Raw genomic sequence first — 18,670 nt, forward strand, 5'->3', positions numbered from 1 at the left:
CAGTCTGGCGGGTCGAATCCCGAGTGCCGCGTAACAGAGTGAGCGCCTGTTACTCATCCCAGCTTCTGCCAACCTAGCAGTTTGAAAGCACGTAAAAATGCAAGTAGAAAAATAGGGACCACTACGGTGGGAAGGTAACAGCGTTCCGTGCGCCTTTGCCGTTTAGTCATGCCGGCCACATGACCACGGAGACATCCTCAGACAAGCGCTGGCTCTTCGGCTTTGCAACGGACATGAGCACCAGCCCCTAGAGTTGGAAACGACTGGCACGCATGTGCGGGGGAATCTTTACCTTTACCTATGTTTTTCAAATTGAATCATTCATGTTACTTTGCTGGCTTGTCTAGCAGGAACAAAAGAAAGAATTACTATTTCAGTTGGGTTAGAAGATGAAAGTTGTACTACTCACAAATAAGTAAGTACCTTTTCTCCCCTGCAGGGCACTGCTGAAACTGAGGCATAGATATTGCCTGGTAATATTTGAACAATTACACTAAGAGCGAGACATACATTGTATATTACATACTGTAATTCATGAGAAGCCAAGAACCTTTTGCCATGCCAAGAGGAAATTAGTTTAAGAACTCCTCTGCCAAATGAAAAACATACAACAGGATCATAACCAAGTTGTGCTGTCATTATAGTATTCTATGTGGCTCAAGATGAGGAAACTCCAATGGCTGTGTCTTTAACATTGGCCCATGAAACTTTCTGCTTTCTTAAAAAAAACAATTTCATACAGACAGGAGACAGAAATTCCATCTAAGGTAGCTGTGTGTCTGATGGGAAATGATTTCCTCCAATTTTATTTAGGAGCCTTCTTTGTCTGGGTAAGAGACTAATGTATCATATTGAAAATTATGGCATTTTAGGCTGGCCTTGTCTAGAAGTAATTCACGGTGAATGACTGCTTCAGGCATATTTGAGGTTATGCACTGGATTTCTATATAGTTGTCTCCACCAGGTTTCCATGTATCAGTATTTAGAGAATGGAAAAAATGAGCCTGATAGAAAAAAGTAGGATGATGTCAGTGCACACAATAAATGGATTGGAATTTAGTCCTTCTATGATTAGCATATAGATAAACAGGAGAGATATTCATTCCCCTTACATTATGGCAAGTTCCTGGCCAAGATTAATCAGCAAAAGTGCAATGCATTTGTCCCCCAGAATGGCAATATAATTGCACCACTAAGGTGGGGGGGGGGTTTATTAATTTTTATTCTTTTATTCTTTTATATTGGGCTTGTTATTGTTTGTGAGCCACCCTGGGTCACATTTAGGTGTCCACATAAATTAGATAGATAGATAGATAGATAGATAGATAGATAGATAGATAGATAGATAGATAGATAGATAGATAGATAGATGATAGATAGAATTTTTGTTGCTTCTGCTCTCTTTCAACTTTTTTCTTTGCTCCTCTGGCTCTTAATTCACATTCCTTCTAATAGTTTGGGTCTTGTCATACTCTATACCACTTAACAGGGAAGAAGCATAAATTATATTTCTATTTTATAAATCTCATCCCCTGAATTACTCATATTCAACACAGTGGAGATTGTTAACAAATTGCTGACTGGGGCACTCATCAGTAATCGGCAAAGGACTCACATGCTCCAATAGGATACTCTGAGTGTTCATCCAGGATTGTTAGAGTGCTGAAGGGCATACTCTTCATCTGGCAGGACATGTGACAAAATAAGATAGTCCTTACAAAGACACTGAAGAATTTAACTAACAAAAGAAATGAAGAATGTTTCAAGTTTTGAACAAACGTACTATTTAGCTCAGAAGTAAACTGTAGTCCATTTAGCTGGGTAAAATGATTGGCTTTATCTAAGCCTTTTTAAGTGGCCAGTTGCACATAATTTTTTTAATTGGCAAAGATGTTATGAAACTTTGAAATATGAATCAAAATGTTAATGATAGCCAAGAGAGCACTTGTGAAACATTTATTTACTCAGGAAGTGGAAAGGGGGAAACAAACAATAGATTGTGATTTTAAGAAAATCAAAGGGAAAAAAGAACTAGAGACAGCTGGGGAGTCTCACCTGAGGCCTGTTTTAACAGCTTTGTCGTGGAATGTAGCTATAAGCCTGAGCCTCTGGCTTCCTAGCAGCTATTGGTTGAAGGCTGAGAAAAAAGTATTTGTTGCATTAGCTATATCTTTTCCATTATTTTGTGCTTTTTATTTGTTCTTCCTATGTCTGCAATCACCAACAACAGTGCCCTGGAATACCCATGTGCCCTCAGACATGCCTACCAAGTGCCTGGATTTACTTGGCATTAAATTATTTTTATTTTAAAAAACCACTGAGTGGCAAACAAGCGTGTCGCAAAGCAAAGGGCCAATTCTTCTAATTCAGGAGGTTTGGATTCTTGTTCTTCTACAAGATAAAAATTTTGTGAATGAAAAGATAAGATTCAGGTTGCAGAAGTCTAAATACAATAGAGAGAGATTTCTGGGTCTCTTTGCTACCATCAAATAGCTCTCTGGATTCTTGCACACTAAATCTAAATCTAGCCCTAAATAAACAGCAACTTCTCATTACAGAATATTGCTCTATACAAGAGGGAAAAGGCATGGCAACAGCTGAAGTTCAGGAGATTATACATATTTTTGCAATGCCACATGATACACAGAAGCCCCTGAGTAAGTGTATGTACAGTGTAACATCCCTAATGTAACATGACATCATATGTCATGTTATCTTCCCAATTAGGGCGTGCTTATGTATCTTCAAGATATATAGTATGTTCCCAGCGCATAACCAAAAGAGACTTAACATTGACCTTCTGATACCTGTTCAATTAACATTTCCACATCCTAGATGACCCACATCCCCTTTCCAGAAGTTTAATATTAGGAATTATCCTCAAAGATCCAGATGCAGCAGCTCTTCGATGAAGCAATCAGGAAACACCTGGATTACTCCGCATAATAAGCTTTCTTCAGACACAGGATACAATCCCCATGTTGTAAACTTCCTGTCTTCTCCAGGAAGCAGGAGAAGGAAAGGAAGCCCAATGTCTTAGAGGTCAGAGGAGACTGAAGAAGGGAATCTCACGAGCGCCACCTTTGTTACATGAAAATCAGCACTTCTGTTCCACGGAAGTCTAGCTTCACCTGAATTCCTGTGGGTAATTCTCCAACAGCCTAATCAGAATCTCTTTCCTTGATGTTATGAATGAAGAACGCCTCGTTCAACTGTCAGGTTTTTGTACAGATGCATCTCCTTTTCCCTCCAGCAATTTTATGCACTGCCTCTGACTTTAGTCCCCATTTCTTGGGGTCAGTGGATCAGCTACAGTCCACTCCTCACTGGAGAAAAAAAAGTCTGGCAATTTATCACTGCTCCCTGTTAATCTGCTACTGCAGAGATTCAGTGCTTCTGAAGCAGCTAAGTGACAGGAGTAGAATAGCAGGAACTTAACTAGGAGGCAGGGAGGTCAATGTTTGCCCCCAGCAGTAGCACAACGGCCAGCAGTACAGGTAATCCTCAACTTACAACATTTCGTTTAGTGACCATTCAAAGTTGCAATGGTACTGAAAAAGGTGATTTATGACCATTTTTCATACCTAAGGCCATTGCAGCACCCCCATGGTCATGTGAACAAAATTCAGATGCTTGGCAACCGACCCATGTTTATGAGTGTTTCCTGGGGTCACGTAATCACCTTTTGCAGCCTTCTGACAAGCAAAGTCCATGGGGAAGTCAGATTTGCTGAATAACCGTGTTACTAACTTAGCAACTGCAGTGATTCACTTAACAACTGTGGCAAGGAAGGTCGTAAAATGAGGCAAATTCATTTAATAAGTGTTTCCCTTAGCAACAGAAATTTGGGGCTCAAATGTGGCTGTAAGGCAAGGACTACCTGTGCTGCTGTTTAAGCATGCATGAGTGTAATGCATTTAACCTGCACTTTCAGAAAAAGCCCGAACTGATCGGAATATCATAATAATTTAAGAAAGTTCATGGAAAGAGCATTTGTAGTAGGGATGTTTGTTTCTTTTTTCCTTTTTAAAACCAATATTGTTAATTATTTTTTAGAGTAAAAAAGTGAACAAGCAAGCAAGCAAAGGAAAAGGAAAAGGAGGGGGAAGTGGTACAGATATACAATAGCTGGGGAGAAAGAAATGACTAAGGTTATACCGTTAGTGCTCGATGTATCTTTGATTAGAAGTTAACCATCGACATCAAATTACATTTAGGTAGATTAAATTATTTTAACAATATAATTTAAGAATGAAAATATCTAAGATAGTGCCAAAATCTCCATTATCTGTTATTTAAAATGCAAAGGCAGAAAAAAGACCCTACTAAAACACAAATATTAATTAGTTTCTAAGTTCTCGTTTGTCAAATTCTGATTAATGTACAATATTTACAGACATTTGTGAGTGTGTATGTGTGTGTATCTGATTTCACTTTTTAGTCAATTATTTTTCCATTAAAAACCATACTTTAAATACTTATTTTTGTCTTGCTGGGTAATAGATAGTATGTATGGAAGCCATTCAGGCTTAAGGAATGTTTACTTCTTTTATACAGCTGATTAATATCTCTACTTGCTAATTCTTAAATACAAATGTTTTGCCTTCAAACAAAAGAAATCTCTGCTGTCATTTTTAGTCATTCTTTCCCTCCACTTAAATAATATTATTCTAGTGTAAGAAAGTGCAGGTATAGATATAGGCTGGGTTCAAACATTGTATTATTTTATTTTTATTTATCGGTATCCCTCCTTTATTATTTTTACAAATAACTCAAGATGGTGAACATGTCCAACACACCTTCCTCCTCCTATTTTTCCCACAACAACAACCTTGTGAAGTGGGTTGAGCTGAGAGAGAATGATTGGCCTAAGGTCATCCAATTGGTTTTCATGGCTAAAGTGGGGACTTGAACTCACAATCTCCCACTTTCTAGCCTAGTGCCTTAACCACTAGACCAAACTGGCTCTTAAATTTTAAGGTACCTTCTTTGATTGGAGGTTAGTGTGATATTGGACCAAGCAGCCCGTACCTCCCACCCACCCACCCCACATAGAACAAGAGTATTGTTGGACATTGAGGAACATAAATGACTAGTTATCTCCCTTTGTTTTCCTTTGTATGTACAGAAAACAAAAATGTCCCATTTCCAATATTCTTTCTTTATCAAGTAATCATTGTAGTAAAGGGACACGAGAAGGGCATGATCTGGTGGAATAGATTTGATCAAATTTAGATCTGGTATGTGGACCATAAGTTCCCCAGAAATGATTGACAAAAATGAATGTATCTTTGAAGCTGGGTGTATCAATAGCCTGTCTTCTCTTTTTTTCTAATAGATGGATTATTCTGCACTGCAATCTAAAATGAAGATAAAATGAGGGACAAGCAATAATAGATTGCTTTGGTAATGTTCCTTTCAGCTCTGCTGCAGAAGGGTTAAGGTTAATGTCACATAATTAAATGACTCAGTGACCACTGTACTAAAAGGTTCTATAGGTTGCAAGGTGTAATTGATCTATTGCACTGATTAGTTATCTCCTGGACACCTTTGCAACAGCTGAAACCCACTTCCATGTACCTATACAGTGCACAGTATGTAGATCTGCATTTTTGTACATTGCATGCCACTGCACCTTACTACAGCAAGGGCCAGTCACCTCTCCGTGTCACTAGGACTCCACAGTAAATGCCATAAAACTCTCCTTCATCTTTCTGTTTCTATCTCGTCATGTCAGCAGAAATCACTGAAGTATTTGAGCAATGAAAAAGGCTTGGCAAATATTAGCAATACCAGGGCAAATGGAAAAATACTAGTATGGGAATGGATGCCCATTCTGGGCCTAGTTCAGATGGACAGGCTCACAAAAGGACAGTGTGATCTCTGAGCAAAAGGACAGGGTATCACAGTCAAACATGGGTTCAGGTTGGCTATTTGCCCACAGAATAGGAGCCAAGATTACCAAAGGTCAGTTTACAAAGGTTTCTTTCTCATAAATCAAAAGTAAATATATTTGGGGAAGGAATACATCCCTTAACATATGCTTAGCAAAATCTGATAGAAAGAACTAGGCACTTCAAGGAGCATGAAGGGCCCTTGTATATTCAGTCTGTCAAACACTTAAAAATTTAGTTTTGGCATGTTTTAGACAAAGCATGATATCCCCTAACTATCAAACTATATAGAGAAACAATATGAACTGAGAGAGTTTATTTAATACTGGCAATGAAGCAACAACCTCCATCACGATGAAGGGCACCAGGCAATGTGTGCTAGATATACAGCTCTCCAATAGAGGAGAATGGCTGGAAGTTGAGAAGTTGGCAGGCCACTGCTAAGGATCTTCTACATTTGCCATCTGATGTAGTTGCTTCATTTTGTTTTGTGGAAGAAACTCTTCTGAATTCTGGGTATTATGTCATGGGCTCTGATGAGCAGGAACGAGAACACGCAGATGAGTACAGACAAACTCATACTTTATTTAAGCAGAAACTGTACTGAGGATTTGGAGTCACCCTGCCACAATATATAGCCAGGCCCTCTGGAAGCAACCAATCAGATTGTACCCATGTTTGCCGCCCAAAGTTGACCAATTGCAGGACCGGAGATGTCCTGTCTGGGTTGCTGGAGAACCATTAGTTCTCCAGCAATGCACGTGGTGATATTCCAAAAGCCCAGTACATAACACTGGGAATATTGAATAGATTGTTCCACTATTCTGATATATTTTTTTGGCTTCAGTCCTAACCACATATATTGTTTCTAACATGTATTCAAGCCCCTGCTGCCTCATGATAAAGAGAGAAAGAGGTAGATTTATCCTTAAAAGAGAAGAATATGACCAAAAAGTCCTTAACGGAATGCTTCAAATCTTGCTGCGCCCTGAGGAATCTAACAGGTTCATTCTCTTCAGTCAACTATCAGTAACGACAGTGCATTTTATACCTGCTAATTCCAAAAATATAGCGGAGGTTCAAAAACTTTCCCTTGGCCTTCACATTTTCTCAGTGATTGTTTCTTATGGGTCAACGGGACTTTCTAGCCTATGGGCAAAACTGTGAATTTCTAAATGACAAAGTTATTGTCACATCTAAAGTATGTTTGCCTGGCAATGTGGGAATAAAGCAGAGGGAATGGTTGATTTCACAGGGAGGGGTGGGTGGGTGACCTTGGTGAAGTGCTAGATGGTGCTGGACAGCCTTTGGCAATGATTACAGAGATTCCATGCTTCATCTCCCAGGCTCATCACCTGGGAAAAAGCTGCACAATTTCTGTTCAGCTTCAGTGAAGAATTGCCAGCCCTATCTTATGAAGCAGGAAACAGACCAAATGGGAGCTGCTGACGGTGAGGTATTTAGCAGTGCTTGTGAGAGCTGAAGACCAATCCCATTTACATTTTTAGCCCTGCATTAAATGTATTGATAGGCCAAATTTATGAATGGGTAAATTGTTGATCTCAATTTTTATATCAAACACTGTGCATTATATCATCCAGGGAGACAGGCTAGAAACCATAGTTCATCACTATGATCCTAGACTTTGTTCTTTCCTCCCCTTTCATTACAATTACTACAGAAAATATTTTTTAAAGAAATCTCCTACCCCTGAGGTGTCCCTGCTACACCCCAGCTTTATAATTAGCATCTGAGAAGCTGGAGAGAGCCAGCACACTTGTCTTCTTAAAAGAATGACTTGCAATCCCACACCTGCGTACATGCAACTATTTGATGCGTATTTTACCAAGTGGCTAAAGAGCTCATCCCAGTTCGATATATTCTACTGCAGGTATTGCATCAATAATTCTCAGCAAGTGAACTGTGATGCCATTCTGTTTCTTGTGTTTATCCCGATTCCGGAGCTGCAAGGCTAATTTTTTATTGATGCATTTGTGCCAACTGCAGTAAAGAGAATTTATACTATGATATGGTGCACATTTTCTACTTTTAGTTTTTCCAAAACCACAGTTAGGTTCCTTCAACCAACAAAACACTATCAGCCATATTCCACATTAAGTTCAAGGCTTCACAAATACCAGGCCAGAAAAACCAATGAGAGAAAACCCAAGACTCTCACATCTCATCTAAAAGAGAATAACGCAGTTCTTCGCTCACGGAGAATGAAAAATTGATTATCCCTGTAATTATGCTCAAAGCCTGATTTTAAATAGGAAGGCAGGTCCTTTAGCTCTCCTTGTTTTGCAAAACACATGGGGTATTTTCTTTTATTCTATTTGTAGATAGATAGATAGATAGATAGATAGATAGATAGATAGATAGATAGATAGATAGATAGATAGATAGATAGATAGACAGACAGACAGACAGACAGACAGACAGACAGACAGACAGACAGACAGACAACCTTTATTGTCATTTTTTACTGTGGGCAAAATGGCACACATTAAAAATGAAATTTAGTTGCTTGCTCTCAAAGTGTAAACATACATAACACACATTTAAACATACTGCATACAGCATATATATAGACCTACCCTTACATATAAGAAATATATAAATATTAATCACTATCCATCTTGAATGCATAACAGAAGGAGGAAGCTTGAGAGTTCACAAGGTTAATGCTGTATGGAACAAAACTCTGACTGAATCTGGATGTTCTGCTTCGGATACCACGAAGCCTCCTCCCAGAAGGTAACAAGGAAAACAGGCCGTGAAGAGGATGTGTAGGGTCCCAGACAATCTTGCAGACCCTACTCAAGCAACGCTTATATGCTATATCCTGGAAGGAAGGGAGGGAACTGCCAATAATCTTTTCAGCCATCCTCACCACTCTCTGCACTGCCTTCCTGTCTGAAGCAGTGATGCTTCTAAACCAGACTGTAATGCAATACGACAGGATGCTCTCGATTGTCCAAAGAACCTTAGCCAAACTGTCAGTGCCACTGTTGAACATCCAAGTTCCTGCAACTCAAGATTCCTACAGCAGGGGCAACATCTACTGGACCCCGACCTTGGCTGATTTTAAAAAACTAAGCAGTTAAACTATTCAGCAATTTGGGTACTATTCAGACAGGAGACCACTAAGAAATTCCAAGTCTGTGGATGAGAATGGAAAGTTGAAGGCAGCAATGGGAAACTGCTTTCTTTTTGTTGCCAAGAAAACTACAATCACTCTTCGTGTTAGGGCAGGGTACTTAATAGTTTAAACTATTTCTCTTCTTTTGGAAATATTTGTTCTAAGTTCTCTTAGGTCTCCAGGCATTTTCTTTTTTACAGTTGATACTGGAAGTGATGATATGTCTGCAAGAGCACAAATAGATTTTGTTTTTCCTTGGCTTAAATTTTGTCGGGGTGGGGGGGGTGGCTAAAGTTGACAACGATGCAAAATGGGTGGAAGTTGGATAAATAGCTGAAGGCAGGCATTTCTGTTCTCACCCTCCCAAGTTCGGGGTGGGGGTGGGGTTCCTTTTACGTTTATCATTCTAAAGCATGTTTGAACCCATGCTCCATTTGTTTCCCATTTCAAAATTGAAATTTGGCAGTGCTATTGAAAGGACTGCAAAACGGGAGTGCTGGGGACACTGAAAGAAAGCAATTGCCTGTTCCAACAGGAAGATGGAGATTTACTAGCTTGTTCTTCATAACTCACATCAAGGGGTCTGCTCAAAAGAAACAGAAGGGACCATCTTTCTATTTTAAAAGTACCATTTTCCAGCATTTTCCAGCCTTGGTGGAGCAGTGGGCTAATGCCTCCTTAAGTAACACCAGCTGCCTGCAATTAGTGCAGGTTCGCGTCCCACCAGGCTTCCATCCTTCCGAGGTAGGTAAAATGAGGACCCAGATTGTTGGGGGCAATTAAGCTGACTTTGTAATAATGCCGCTTGGTGTGTGTGTGAAAGCCCTAATAAGCAGGCATATACATAGAATGAAGGCTACTGCTAAGCTTGTAAGCCGCCCTGAGTCTTCGGAGAAGGGCGGGATATAAATGGAATTAAAATTTAAAAAAATGTTCAGCAGTACATTCTTTATTATGAAACTTAAGTCATTCAGCTTTACTGGTGCATTACACTATATTTCCACCATGTCCTTAACCCATTAGGGACTCTGTCTCTCCTGTCTGGATTGATCCAATTCCATTCATATCAAAGTAGAGTCTTTGATCAGGAATCATCCCATGTTGCCTGCAGTTTAGGTGCCCTAAATCAAGAAAACCCTGTTGTACAATAAGAGGTGTCATCCATTAAGACTCTTTGCAGCCCATTGATTTGTTTCAGCCAAGTCAGGAAGTCAGGCAGCTTCTGCTTTCCCAGTGTGGGTTTATGAGTGACTGACACAGGAGAGGCTCCAGCGAACAAGGGGGAGGGAAGGGCTGGCCTGGAAGTGGAAGTTAAAGTTTCACACAATCAGTAAATAGAATTCCACCCGAAGGCTGCAGACAAACTCTCAGTTGCCTGGGCCAAGTAGTGATGTCACAGTAGGCAGAGGGTCTGGCTGGCCTTCCATGTACCTAATTTTCCCTTATATGGGCAGAGAGAACAATTGGACTTCTGGCAGGCAAATCAATAGAACCAGATGGTGGGCTCCCAATTAGAGATTAGGCACATTCCAATCCAGCACAAATAGACCATCAATCATACAGGAGGAAGGTATTTATAGACTCTATCACATTCCTTAATTAATTCAAAATGGCCAGAGCAGAAAACACAGTTTACAAAAAGGCTATTTCTTACAGAACTCTGGCCTTCCTTTGGCAAAGCTGCATTCCTCTCTCAGAGGAGAAGCCACAACACAGATGTTGGCTGGATTGCTCCATAGTGGTTGAGGGGGAAAAAAGAAAAAAAGAGAGAAGGGGGAGTCCTGCACTCTTCTTTGGTTAAAGAAAGAGACTGCTAAATCCAGTCTGAGTTTCTTCAGAGAGATCAGGCAAATCCACCTGGATTACACCTACACTAAATGTTTGGCTTGCTCACAGATGTTGTGAATGGACTTTTGCTTTTTATGGCTGGTCTATATGAGCAACTTGCCCCAGTGTGAGCAGAAACGCACCACTTCATGTTCTATTCACCTACCTCTCCGAGCCCACTTGGAAGGTGGATAGGTGGATAGGTGGACCCTTCCTCTTTTTCTGCCATGCACCAAAAGTAGTGTTTTCCAAATGGTTCTGGAAACAGGACCATCTGGTTTGCTTGTTTCACTTCATTTCACGTTTTGCTCGAATTGGTTCCTCACCGCTGTGGCAAGATTGCCCTCTTCTCTATGGTCACTGCTTGCTGCCTCTGCAGCAGTTTTTTTTTTTTTAAAAAAAAAATAAGTTTACCAGTGGAGCAGTGAAAAGCGGGGGTGGTGGTGTGTGTTTCTTTGCAAGTTCATGGAAAGAACAAAGGCTAACTTTTACTTCTCCTTTTGTTAAACGAGGGAAACTAACAAGAGTCTTGCTGTCTTTCCCTTCCAACTCAAGTGAAAATGTTAGATATTAAAAACTGTGAGGAAGAAATGATCAACCATTGGGGGGCGGGGTTATATTTGTTTATAACTAATCCACCAATGGCTGCACTAGAGAGAAAGATATTGGGCAAGAAGACTATCCACCAAGCAGCTCTTACAAAAAGTCTACCAATGGGTGCTCTATGTCCTCAAAAGCTCAATTATGAAAAGAAAACAACAGGAGTTTCCTGTCCCAGCATGGATGGGAGGGGTAAAGAAGAAAGGGATTCTGCCAGTCTGGGGCTGTGATAAATAACAGGCTAGCCCAATATCAGATAATTGACATGGATCACGCAGAAGAATTGAAATCCAGAAAGGGAGTTCTTAAATTAGCTTTGTTTCCAGATGGTTTCCAGATAGTCCTCGACCCACAACAGTTCATTTAGTGACCGTTCGAAGTTACAACGGCATTAAAAAAAGGGACTTAGACTGTTTTCCTCACAACCATTGCAACATCCCCGTGGTCATGTGATTTACATTCAGACGCTTGGCAACTGGCTTATATTTATGATCGTTGCAGTGTCCTAGGGTCATATGATCAATTTTTCTGACCTTCTGACAAGCAAAGTCAATGGGGAAGCCAGATTCACTTAACAACGGTGTTACTAATTTAAGAACTTCAGGGATTCACTTAACAAATGTGGAAAGAAAAATCGTAAAATGGGGCAAAACTCACAACAAATTTCTCACTTAGCAGCAAAAAATTGGGGCTCAAATTGTGGTCATAAGTTGAGGTCTACCTGTACACAAGGGAATCAAGCAACGTATCATTCAGATCCTTAAATCTAGCCTATCCTAGCATATATAGTTTGACTCTAACCACACCACAGCCACTTAAATTCTAAAATCTTCTGGCAATGCACCATGTCTTGGAGCAAGCTAATCTGAGGACATCCCAAAGGGTTCTGCACATACCAGATACTTTGGGATCATCTCTTACTGAACTGCAGAATTAACAGCTGTCTCCCTTAGCTAAGCCCCAAAACCTTTTGTCTTATTACTCTGTACATATTCCTTCAATCTTACCATCTATTTTTTTTTGTTTGCACTATCTACAAAATAACAGGAAATGTCATCTGCATTCTCAGTGTATCCACAAGCTGAATGCCTTTAGACTGAGATACCATAAATTGCAAGATTATTTAGAATGGTAAGAAAACAGGAATAGTATTGAGTTATTGTTTTTGGTTGTTTTTTTTTCTTGAGGAGGAGGAAGAAGAAAACATTTTGCTTCGCATCCATGAAGCTTCTTGAATGAATCCAGAACTGATGAAACTTCTTGGATGAGAAGCGAAATGTTTTCTTCTTTTTCTTCCTCGAGGAAGAAACAGTCCAGTTGCCGTTTGAAGAAAAAAAACAAACCTTCGAGATGGCCTCAGGTAGTGTCATGTGCCAGATCACCACACACCTGAACCAGATTCAAGACCTGTGTAGCCATTGGTGCAGGTCCAGCTACAATTCTCGGTATTGCTCTTTCCATCTCAAGTGAATATACAGGACAATCAGAGATATCGGTTATTTATTTGGTTGCTTCAAACATTTTTATCCCCATTTTCTACTCTAAAAAAATATGCAAAACTTTTTTATTTTGCCTTCTGACACACAAACCTGATTTTTTTTGTCTTGGAAAAACACCCTGAGGAGCTTGCTCTCTCGTCTTCCTTGAAATCATTTTGGGATGAGGTGGAGATTCCCTCTCTCTCTCTCTCTCTCTCTCTCTCTCTCTCTCTCTCTCTCTCTTGAAATCCAGTTAGGTTTGTGAGTGTCTTTCATTCTTTTAAGGACTTTGACTCTGATTATTTGTTTATGTAGAGAAATTCTATTCTACCGTTCCATTCAAGAGACATTCAAAGCAGCTGATAGTAATATAAAAAAAATAAAGAGTAAACACAGAAAATCTGATTAAAAACAGAAGTCAAATTAGCTGCTTTAAATTGATAAAAGCTTGAGTAAGAACAAAATCATGACATTTTTCCTAAAAGCAAAAGAGGTGGGGCCTGGATGCAATGCCTGTGGAGGCACATTCCATCATTCGGGAGCAATGAGGAGGTCCTCTCCCATGTGTCCCATAAACAGCCTCCGGAAACTGAAGGCCTAGTTAAGATTTTGACATTTCAGATTATTATAAGAAGCCATTCAGATAGACAGATTCCAAGAATATTAGGACTTCAAAAGTGAATCCCAACATTTGAAATTGGGGCTGGAGAAGAAATGAGAACTTGTGCAATTTTTTCCAACATGCACATAATACCTTTTTTGCAGCATTGTATATCGGTTAGCAGTTTGGCTGCCACATTTTCACCAGCTGACGTTTCCTGCCACTCTCCTATGGTCACCCCGTATAGACTGCATTGTGGTAATCAAGTCAAGATGTAACCACGGCTTAGATAACTGTTATCAGATATGAGCAATCCCAGAATGGCCTGGCATTCTAGATGTAACTGGCAAACACACTGCTTGCTGTTGCTGTCACTGAATCCAGAGATAACGGAACATCAAGGACAGGCAGGTGGAGGCTGTGTGGTGAGAAAACTTTCACTCAGCTTTGGCCTTTACTTGGACTGTGAAATCCTTGTAACAAGACCACTCAGAAGGTATAAAGGATATAAAATGCAACAACCCGGTTGCTGGCAAGTTCTAACAACCACCAACACATCACAGTTATGCTGCATTGATAGCTAATAGGTTTCTGAATGCAATGCAAAGTGCTAGTTTTGTTCCATAAAGCCTTACATGGTTTAACCACCCAGGTACCCTCAGGACCACTGCCAATCTGTTCTGTACATTTATTGAACTCATATTTCTACAAAATAAGGAGAGCTGAATTCACGAGACTGTTTTTGGGGTCATGCCTCTGGCATTATGGAACAACTTCCTTCCAATGTCACATTCAGACTTAACTTGAGTCTTCTGGGAAGCATTAAAGACCAAGTTATTTTGGAGGGTCTTCAGTGGTTGAGGGTTGCTTGCAGATGGTCTTATGTGATTATAGAGTGTTACACTTTCTGATTTTAATTATATTATTTAAAAGTGTTGATTGAGTTTTTGTTAGAGTTTACCATATATACTTTAATATTTGGTTATAGTAGTTTTATTGTTTATACTTATTATTTGATTCTTAACAGTAATACTGAACCATGGAACTTTAAATTTTTGTTTGTGTGCTACCATAAATCTAAATGGAACTGATGATATGTGCTTTCTAAGTCTAATAAATGATCATAGTAATGTCATCGGTGGAAACACTGATCAAAGGAGTGGCATTCCCTGCTCAACTATTACTGCGAGTAATAACTTCAAGACCTTTATTTTTTTCTTAAGCTTTAAACTAGACTGCTGTTCAAATGGAAAGATAGTCTCCAGCAAAGTAAAATAAAGCACTTGCATACTTCAACAGTGTCCCTGTAATGGCAGAAATTCAGTCTCTTTCCCTCCATTCTGTAACTTCCTTGCAAAATATGACAGACTAAAATAGTGAGGAATTCTGCCCAACCCATTTCCTCTGATCCTGGCACAGACGACTCTCCAAAACTGCAAAACTGGTGGGGAATGAAAGAACAATCTAGCCTGCTCTGAGGGCAAATTTAACTAAGCATAGACAAATATTTCTATGAAATCTTATCGTGTGGGAGAGTGATTCTTTAAAAGTGCATAAAAATTCACTGATAGCTCAATGTTTTTTTTTAATAAAAATGTACATAAAAATGAAGAGGAGAATGGTTTTGTGGTGTAAAAGAATATAAAACCTTATACTGTACCAGAAAGTTGGTCTAGCTACTGTGGTTCTGTTACATACCAAGATAAGCTACCATATAAAGGACAAGATGGGTTTCATTCAAGTTCTTGGCAGGTTCTTTGGTTCAAAAAGTTGGCAAGGGACCCTAGGAATAGACAGAAACAACCAGTAGACAACAAGAAAGAAAAATTAGGTAAAGGCAAAGGTTCCCCCGCACATGCGTGCTAGTCGTTTCCGACTCTAGGGGCTGGTGCTCATCTCCGTTTCAAAGCCGAAGAGCCAGCGCTTGTCCGAGGATGTCTCCGTGGTCATGTGGCCGGCATGATTAGACGCCATAGGCGCACGAAATGCTGTTACCTTCCCACTGTAGTGGTCCCTATTTTTCTACTTGCAGTTTTACGTGCTTTCAAACTGCTAGGTTGGCAGAAACTGGGACGAGTAACAGGTGCTCACTCTGTTACGCGGCACTCGGGATTCAACCCGCCAAAGAAAAATTACTAGATCCCTAATAAGAACAAAGGGTGATTTTGACTGATAGCTTTCCTCCTTCTGATAAGCAGATGACAGTATCTGTGGGCAGGAGAAGACCCAGGTAGATGAGAATAAGTAAGGAAGTATCAAATAAACAATTTAGTCAATTTACAAATAGAATATGGTTAGGACATGACCAGAGAGAAGCAAAGAAAGAGCAGCTACCCCAAACAACTTGTACTATTTCTCCACTAGTGGCCTAGGGTGGCTTATTAACACCATGAAATCCATTCTTGTTGATGCTCTTTTTCAGAACAATGGTTGGATGAGTCTAAAAGATACCATAAGACACTAGTGGGAAAGTGGCCTTATAGTAGATTTTAAACATGCAACTCAGCCAGAACTGGACTTGGTCAGACTTTGTTTTCACCTCTGAAATTTGTTTCAGCATGTGCTCAACATGGTACCCCTCTTCTGAATTCCTCCAGGCTGTCCCCTGGAGAACACAAATCTTGCATGCAGAGGATGTTACTCCCAAAGGACGCCAACGTGCTTTTCATCAATGTCTTTGAATTTATTTCTTCCTTTCAGACTTTCTGGCCCCAATAAAAGAACATTATGGCCACTTGTGACTAACACCTTTGACTTAACAACTCTCAGAGTAAGCTGTTATTTTGCTGAAGATTTTGCAGGGTAGCTTATCAGAAATGCTTTTGGAAACCCACAACACAACCAAGAAGGAAAGAGAAAGGAAGGGCTATTTGATAAAAAAGCAACTAAGGCCAAGGCACCAGGATATTGTACTGAAGCCAAGGGGCCATAGTTATGTAGGCAATCTGCTTATCAAGAATCAATGGTCAGAGAAGGGTGGGACAGTGTTATAGAGGGCTAGTGTGGCATTCAGACAATGTGAATGCTATTCTTAGCTTTGCCATAAATCATAAGACTGACCTGATATGTTAGAAAGTCTGCCCAAAATTTTTTGTTCAGTTAAGTTTGAAGTTGGAATCAAGAGCTGTTCCAGCCAAGTTTGGATGACTTCTTCATTTCTCTATGGACTTTCAGATTTAGTTTGTAAACTATGAAATGTTCTTGCTGGCTTTAATCTTCATTTCTATATGTATCAAGGCTACTTTCAAATAAATGCATTTGTACAATGACATTGACAGCTTCCATCATCAATTGGAATTGGAAATACATTGCTTACAACTCGACTGATTTCCATCACCCTCTGTCAGCTTTCTAGCTGATTAATAAAAACAGAGATTTTGAGAAATGAAAGAAGATTGGGTTGGAAAAGAAAGTTGAAAAGATCAGCATGGGATTGTAAGCAATGATCTGAAAATTCCCAAATTCCTGTTTTGTCCAACTTGGTGCACAAGCTATTTCAGTTGGGGGTATGTTGATTAATATGAACAGAAAATTGATTACGAGGGCAATTCGGAAATAAATCTCCATTTGGTTATCAATCGCAGATACAGAACTTTTATTATACATATTAGAAAACTACATTACATTACTTTTTGACATAATTGCCATTCAAATTGAGGCAATTAGAATGTTATTGTCATAACATCTTACAAGGTTTGAAATTTCTTAGCAGTAGCTGCTCAACGCCAAATCTGGGCTATGGGGGGTATGTGTGTGTGATCAAAAACATCCCAACAGAACTTCTTCAGAAGTTCTTGGGTACGTCTAGCGGTGTGCAGGTAAGCATTAACAACACCACACTGGGAGTCAGCATGCTCTGATGTTTGTTATGGATGGCTCATCAGAGTTTTTGTAATGTTTCAGAGTAGACTTCTGAATTGATGGTCGAACCATGCTCCATGAACTTCATTAGCAGTACTCCTTTGGTTTCTTCACATATGGCGGGATTTTCTATGGCACCACTTCCAGTGTGGTGTTTCCATCTTCCTTTTTTTTTTAAACTGACTCAACTGAATTATATTTAACAGCTGTCTTATGAGAATGTTTAGGATAAAGTGAGAAACAAATCTCCACTGTCTACATTTTGCATATAGGCTTGTTTATTTAAACTTAAATCAAGCTTAAATTCTGGCAATCATAAAAATTGTGAAGTCTTTCTACGACGTTTGCTGAAAATACATTTTTTTAAAAATCATTAAACTTTGACATAAGTACCCTATATATTTTCAATGTCTGGAATCCTCCTGGCCAGTTGCCCCAACAGAAGGCTGGAAATACAGATGGGGAAAATATATTTTTACTGTTAGCATGAACATTCTTGCTTTAGTCCAAATCCAATGAGACAGAAATTGTGTAATTCAAATGGAAACAGTCAAAAGCATTTTGTTACCTAAAGCAAAAAAGCTAAGCTTCCCCATATTACCAAAAAAAACCCAACAACAAGAGTACAGATACTCCTTGCTAAGGATCAGTTGTTTAGCGACTGTTTGAAGTTATAAAGGACCCACCAGAATCTACTTATAACCGGGATTCAGAGTTCCAACAGCTTCACGCATCTCTCCCACATTCACATGACAACAAAAAGGTGGCAATGGGCTCACCTTTACAGCAGGGTTCAGTGGTCACATGACTGTGATTTACAGCTGTTTGCCAGTTTCTGGCTTTTCAGCCACTTTCCAGGAAAAACCCATAGAAATACATGGATTCACTTAACAACTGCTGCAAAATAAGTTGTAAAATCGAGTCTGGTCACATGGATGCCTCAACTTATGACTGTTACGATTTACAAGAATTCTGGGCTCCATTACAGTATGGTCGTAAATCAAGAACTATCCATAAATGAATTCAATCAGAGTCATTTGCTGCCCTTTGGTTATTCTGTGACTAGGACACTCACCTCCCCTTGCACTATCTTTGTGCAATGAATACATAGACCAAGGACAAGGCTACCAGTCAGATGTTTCCCTATGAAAATTAGCAGCAGAATCTGAGGTAAAACTGTGCCTGTCTTCCTTTCTCCTTAAGAAAGGAATCCTTTTTAATCCTTTTTAAGCTGCAGGACAAGTTCATCTGAAATAATAGCATCTAA

The sequence above is a fragment of the Vipera berus genome (assembly GCF_964194415.1).
Source record: "Vipera berus genome assembly, chromosome: 2".
NCBI lineage: Eukaryota > Metazoa > Chordata > Lepidosauria > Squamata > Viperidae > Vipera > Vipera berus.